This window comes from Brassica oleracea, unplaced genomic scaffold (assembly GCF_000695525.1).
Source record: "Brassica oleracea var. oleracea cultivar TO1000 unplaced genomic scaffold, BOL UnpScaffold00866, whole genome shotgun sequence".
NCBI lineage: Eukaryota > Viridiplantae > Streptophyta > Magnoliopsida > Brassicales > Brassicaceae > Brassica > Brassica oleracea.
Window position 1 is genome coordinate 46,015 of NW_013617487.1, and position 7,903 is coordinate 53,917.

Genomic DNA, 7,903 nt, shown 5'->3' on the forward strand with positions numbered 1-7,903 from the left:
AAGCTGAGGTTGTGTGCAACCTCAGTTGGCTTGTTGGAGTAACAAGCTGGGGAGACCTGCTACATCGATCAATGTGTGAAGACAGATTGAAATCAGTCTTCAAGTGGGAGATTGTAAGAAAAAAAAACACGTTTTACGTGTTGGTCGGCATGGACGGTGACGGCATGGACGGTGAGCTGAAATTGTTGATGTTGGTCTTGTCAAAGATTGTGAGCTCACCAAACACCTTCTTCATGCTTATAAAAGGAGAGCTAAGGAGAAGAAGAAATGTATCCCAAAAACAAGAAAACAGAGAGAGAACGAGAGAAGAGACGAGAAGAGAAGAAGAAAAAAAAAAGTTTTTTTTTTCTCACAAAAAAATATTCTTTAAGAAATTACGAGTAATTTCTGAGTGTATTTGGGATCGGGGTGTGAGTTCTGAGCTTGTAAAATTTCCCTGGTTGATAATAAAAGATCTATAGCAGGTCCGGAGACGTAGGCAACATTGGCCGAACTCCGTTAACAATTTTGTGTGTGTGCTTCTAGCATATTTCCTAACAACTTTGGGGTCATGACTCATGAAGGTTGGACCAGAAGGAGGCTTGGCCGAGTTAGTTGTTGATGAAGCCGATGGTCCCAAGGTCATGTTTGCGTACCAAATGGATATAGATCAAGAAGACGTCTTCTATTTTAGTGTTAGCAGCGATAAAAATCACTTCGAGTAATTAAAACTACACCTTCGTTTATTTACATTTACAGTCCTAGTATTTTCTCTGGTTGGTAACATTAGCAGAACGTGAAAAACGGATAAATAAATAAAATCAATAATAATAATTTGTAAAATATATTAGTAGCATTGGGGAACCATAATGTGATGTAGCTAATAGATCTAAACGTGATTTTGAACATATAGACTTACTGGTTGAATCCAGAATATTTATTTACTGGGTGAAGTGTCGATTATAAAATGGAAACAGTCGAAAGGTGCATTCGAACTTGGGTTGTTATGGTGCACTTGCACAATACAACTTTTTCACCTGTTCTAACAGAATTTATTTGTTATTTGACACGAAAATTACAATATAAATAATTTGTTTTGGTGCACATGCTCCATTGATCATTTGTAAAACCTTTAAGTCATTATGTAACTATCATGTGTATGTGTTTTTTAGTGCAAATGTTAAGAATGTTACGTTTGTTTTGTTGGACAGGCACGTAATCTACGTTTACATGTCCGGGGAGAAGACGGGAAGGGTGATGAGATAGTAATCGCGTTAACGTTGGTCAACGAACCGGACCTGGTTTGCAGTGTTTCATTGTTCTTTTAATTATTTATTTTAATGAGTATAGTTGTTAATAATGGAAACTGATTCTTCCTAATGTTTAGGAACTTAATCATCCCACGTTTCCCATTTCATCGTTGTATAGGGATCATGATCCCACAATTGCTTCTTGTAACTTTTATCTATTTAAATCAATGCAAACAACAAAAAGAGGTAGTCATAACTACCCAAAAGAAAAGCGTGTTCTAGTCTGTTCTTAATTTGTTCTTGAACAAATTTTCTTTGATTTGAAGAGAGACCTTAATTGGTATCAAATCACATGTTTCTTGATCAGCAATAGATTATCCTATAACTGGGACCTATCAATTGGTATCAATTGGAAAAAAAAAAAAAACAGTTTTATTCTAATAAGGAAACAAGCTTGGTATGGGTCTTTGAAGTTGTAATGCGTTGAAAGACATCTACTGGCAAGAAAAATCAACATGGAAGAAAGAGAAGCAACTCAAGTCAAGCTTTCCTCAGTTCATCACAAACCTTGAGGACAAGGTTCTTTGACGGCCGGAGTATTGATGAGATAGTAATCGCGTTAACGTTGGTCAACGAACCGGACCTGGTTTTCAGTGTTTCATTGTTCTTTTAATTATTTATTTTAATGAGTTTAGTTGTTAATAATGGAGACTGATTCTTCCTCATGTTTAGGAACTTAATCATCCCACGTTTCCTATTTCATCGTTTTATAGGGATCATGATCCCACAATTGCTTCTTGTAACTTTTATCTATTTTAAATCAATGCAAACAACAAAAAGAGGTAGTCATAACTACCCAAAAGAAAAGCGTGTTCTAGTGTGTTCTTAATTTGTTCTTGAACAAATTCTCTTTGATTTGAAAAGAGACCTTAATTGGTATCAAATCACATGTTTCTAGATCAGCAATAGATTATCCTATAACTGGGACCTATCAAAAGGTTATTAGATACGATATGAAGAAGAAAGAGGCCACAGTTGTAATGGACAAACTTTTTCTTTTTTTGGTGATAGTAATGGACAAACTTCATTTACCCAATGGTTTAGATCGTTTGTACTCACATGTGAAAGTATTACAAATACTATCCATAGAATATGGGTCAAGGATCCAATAGCCGGGCCAACGAGGTTTCACAAAGATCCCGGGTCCTATGGACGGGAAGGGTTATTAGATACGATATGAAGAAGAAAGAGGCCACAGTTGTAATGGACAAACTTTTTCTTTTTTTGTGATAGTAATGGACAAACTTCATTTACCCAATGGTTTAGATCGTTTGTACTCACATGTGAAAGTATTACAAATACTATCCATAGAATATGGGTCAAGGATCCAATAGCCGGGCCAACGAGGTTTTCACAAAGATCCCGGGTCCTATGGACAATATCCGGCGCACGCCTATGGGAGATTTAAGGGTCGCATTGCATTCCAAAGACAGTTTGTTCACTCGTTTGTTTCGGAGTCACTCTTTGGTCGAAAAGTTTTTCCATCAAGACGTTGAAGGTGGAGAGTGCGATTCATCTCATTAATGGAGGGAAACCTCATGGAATTGTTGTCAAACTCTCTGGAGAGACATGACTGCAAGGGCGGATCTAGAACTATTTTCTACCCAAGGCACAACATCATTTATAACTGAACTCATTTATAAAATAAAGTTTTTGAAATAAAGATAAAACATCTTACAAATTTGTCCTACGAGATTCAATATTTTTGTATTTTTTATCACAACTTCATTTGTTACTTTATCAAATAACTATTTTCAACCAAACAAACAACACAATCATTTAAAAACAGATTACTTATCCAGTTCCACAAGCTAGTCTTCACTATCTTCATCGCAAAAGAACATCTTTCAATTGTAGTAGTGGCAACAAGTAAAGTCAAAGCTAGTTAAAAGACAATAAACCAGAGGATGTGAAAGATGTTCTTTGTCTCTACCATCATATACATGCAAGATCTCCAAGATCCTTCAACTTAGAAAATCTTTCATCTTCACAGATGTTATCAATATAGAGACCAAGTTGATGTTCAAGAGTCATCCGCTCGATAGAACTAAAATCTTCAGGATAAAAGTCAGACAATCTCATAACTTTCAATTGATCAAACTCACGAAATGAATCCATGGGGATCATAGAATCCATGCAACCAAGTAATTCAGTGTTTACCACATCAAAACGTCATTAAACTCCAAAACTTTCATATCAAACATAGTGTAAAAGCATTCCACTTTGTAATGATGCAAACTGGTTATATTGTTTTTTTCTTGGATTATATGAATCAAATTCAGCATCCATAACCAGCAACTCAGTCTTGTAATTATCACAAAAGGAAATTTTTTTTGTTGATTAGAGATACCCATCCATTTTCTCTGCGCTTATACAATTGATATATGTAGATTTCACAAGCGACATATCATTCAGAATATCCTGATCTTTCTTTTGAAGAGCCTTTGATAAACTATTTGTGATTCTAAGAATAAGCAACATCAACCGTAACTTAGCACAATTCTATATTTTATGAATTATCACGATTCTTGTTGTTTAGATAATATAAATAAAAAATTTCATTTATTTTTACCTTTTAGGTCTTTTGTTGAACTCGTTATACGCAACCTTTGTGTTTGCTTGGGCGAATATTTTTTGTAGTTATGAGAGAATTTAATTCTATACTATATAAAAGTTAAGACTATAAGCCATCGAATGCGCCCACGTAGGATTTTAAACAATCAACTGTATTACGACAAATCACATTTTTAATTTGCTATTTCTAAAAATTTTAATATTACCAAAAAAATGATTTATTTCAAAATAAAATTTAAATCGATATCAAAGAAGATAAATTTACAAAATATAAACATTTTAACTAAATTAACTTAATTATAACAGTATAATTTTTGAATTTTAAAATCTAATTAACTAATGAAAGTAGTAACTAATTCAAAAATGCAATTTTTTTTGAATAATTATAAAAATAAAGTTGAGGTCGTAAGCCATTGAAGGCGTCCACGTAGGATTTTATACAATCAACCATATTACGACAAATCATATTTTTAATTTTCTATTTCTAAAAATGTCAATATTACCAAAAAATCATTTATTTCAATATAAAATTTAAATAGATATCAAAGAAGATAAATTTACAAAATATAAACATTTTAACTAAATTAACTTAATTATAACAGTATAATTTTTGAATTTTAAAATCTAATTAACTAATGAAAGTAGTAACTAATTCAAAAATGCAATTTTTTTGAATAATTATAAAAATAAAGTTGAGGTCGTAAGCCATTGAAGGCGTCCACATAGGATTTTATACAATCAACCATATTACGACAAATCATATTTTTAATTTTCTATTTCTAAAAATGTCAATATTACCAAAAAATCATTTATTTCAATATAAAATTTAAATAGATATCAAAGAAGATAAATTTACAAAATATAAACATTTTAACTAAATTAACTTAATTATAACAGTATAATTTTTGAATTTTAAAATCTAATTAACTAATTTAAGTTGTAACTAATTCAAAAATGCAATTTTTTTGAATAATTATAAAAATAAAGTTGAGGTCGTAAGCCATTGAAGGCGTCCACGTAGGATTTTATACAATCAACCATATTACGACAAATCATATTTTTAATTTTCTATTTCTAAAAATGTCAATATTACCAAAAAATCATTTATTTCAATATAAAATTTAAATAGATATCAAATAAGATAAATTTAAAAAATATAAACCTTATAAATAAATTAACTTAATTATAACGGTATAATTTTCAAAATTTAAATCTAATTAACTAATGAAAGTAGTAACTAATTCAAAAATGCAAAAGATTGAATAATTATAAAAATATAAATTTAACACATGATTCTCAAAATTTAGGTTATATGTGTTAATGAAAATATTCACAAATAATTTTTATACTATATAAAAATTGAAACTGTAAGCTATTGAACTTGTTCACATCAAAACAACCAATGATGTTATGACAAATCTTCATTTTAATTTAACATTTTTAAAAATATAAATATTTCCAAAAATTGCATATTTAAAAATAAAATAAAATTATATATCAAATACGTCAAACTAAAAAAATTAAAAACAATATAAATAAATTTAAAATAATATTTATAATATTTCGAATTTTAACATAAAATAATATGTATAATATTTCGAATTTTAACAAAAATTTCAAAGTGTAGGGTATATGCTTGATAATATTAACTTAAGGTAAATCATATTAAATATCTATTATAAATTTTCTAACATTAACTTAAGTATAAACTCTAATATTAAACTTTGAAGAATATCACTACAGCCTGAATGATAAACCTGATATGGGCAATAGAAAATATTCTTTTATTAAGATAATAATATGTTATCTAAAGTTGCTGATAAAAAAAAACTAAAAACAATAAAATTTTCCAAATTATAACAGTTAAAAATGTCAACGTTTTCTATGAAATCTGTTAAATTTTTATTGGAAGTAGAAACTATTCCAATGATAGTTTTGAAAAGGTATTACAATGATAAATCAAACAAACATTATTTAGCTTATCATAAATTTATATTTAATTTTTATATCAAATCTATTTTAAAGAATTATAAGTAACATAAGCCTTACTACTATTATATACAGTTATTAGATCATGTAGAAGTGAAATCTAACACTATATTTTCTTTATATTAATATCTAACTAAATAAAATATTATTTAACATTAGTTAAAATGAATTATATTTATTTTTATTATAAAATTATTTAACAAAAGTTATTTAAAATTAGTTAAAGCTCATAAAATAGTAATGATGATTAAATTTTAAATCTTAATTTTCTACTATTACATATTGTTTAGAAATAAGAAAAACTGCATGAAATACAAACACCACTATTCAAAAATACTTTAACTTTGGGTTATGGTTTAATGATTATTTTTTGGTTTAGTATATAGGGGGTGGGGTTGAGTTTATAAACTTCTATAATAATTTTAAACATTTATAAATGATTTATAAAGGTTAATTTTCTCTTTTAACAATAAACGTAAGTACGTAAGTTATTTATGAAACTAATTATTATTTAAAGATAAATTTAGAAGTTGTATCAAATTTGAAGTAAATTTATTAATCCCCTTGGAATAATTAAAGAAATGTTTTTAAAGTTTCTATTTAAACACAATATATATAACCCACACATTCATTGTACAAAAAATTCAAAAAAACAAAAGAAAATTAAATATTATGCCGTAGATATTTCATTTATGTTTTTCAAATAAAAAATAGCATTGTATATAAATCGAGAAATTTATATAATATTAAAATTTTAAATTTTTAGTTTTCTATAAAAATATAAATACGTTAATAGTTGTAATTTATATTCTTTTAATACAAATAAATAAATATCTAAGTAATAATTTTTCTAAATGTATAAACAAATATAAATAGGAAAAAGTAAAAAAAAATATTTTCATTATATTTATAAAAAAAATATGCATAAATGAATTATATTTATCTTTTAAAAGTATTACAAAACTAAATTATTAATAAAGCAAACTAAACTAAATTAATAAAATCTAGTTTGTAGAAAAAGAAGACAAAAATAAACGTGGGCTTATAGCTAGGTCAAAATTTTAACTTTCTTAATTAATTTTCATTGTTTTCTGAATGGGGTTTTCCCAAAGGAGTTTTCCGTATTTCGACCCGAAAATCTAAGAGAGGCATTACTGTTGAGATTCTGACCGAAAAATTAGACATTTCATGCCCAATTTGATGGAAATTCCGGGTCGAAGAAGAGACAGATCAACATACGGCACAAAAAAACTCAAATCGATATAAATGGAAAATGTCTCTGAAACTAGTATATCGGTCAATCGATGGAATCATCTACGCCCCAAAATAAAACTTACTTTTATTTTTTATTTTTGGCTAAGAAGATATGTGATTGTATAAAATTGTGTTTATATTTTTATGTTGACGGGAACACACTTTATTATTCTATTTACACAATTATATTTTAACTAGATATATATATTGTTTTTAAGTAGGGCCACGTGCCCGTAGTTAACCTTGTACATCCGCCCATGCACAATTATATTTAACTAGATAAATAAATAAATAAATAAATATATATATATATATATAATTTTTTAAAAAGGTAGTATGGGGCACATGCTCCCGTAGTCAATCTTGTACAACCGCCTCTCTTCTTGAGATAGTTGAGGACAGCGAAGGGAAGACGATGAAGTATGTTAGTGAAGCTTACGAAAGCGAAGATGGCAAGTTATGGATTGGGTCTGTGTATTGACCGGCCGTTTGGGTGATTGAAAATTTGTTTACGGTCTCAAATGAGTTAGTAAACGCAAACAAAAAATAATAATTTGGTGGTATGATAATTTTTTTATTCTTTTTTTTATCGTTTCGTTCCGAAAGACCAGACTCAAAGCCAGGTGGCGGTACTCACAGCTGTGAACCATTTACCACAAGAACCAGAGGCTCCGGTTAATAATTTGGTGGTATGATATTTGTTTTCTTTTTTTCAAACTTGTTAGAAGACATGCATCTTTTTTTTTTTGAACATAGAAGACATGCATCTTTTTTTTTAAAAAAAGAGAAGACATGCA

The 7,903-nt window shown here is 28.5% G+C and overlaps 1 pseudogene; it reads left to right on the forward strand.

Moving 5' to 3' along the window:
• LOC106320263 overlaps positions 1 to 7,631 on the forward strand; it is an 11,908-nt pseudogene extending 4,277 nt beyond the window's left edge.
• Positions 7,632 to 7,903: the final 272 nt, after the last annotated feature.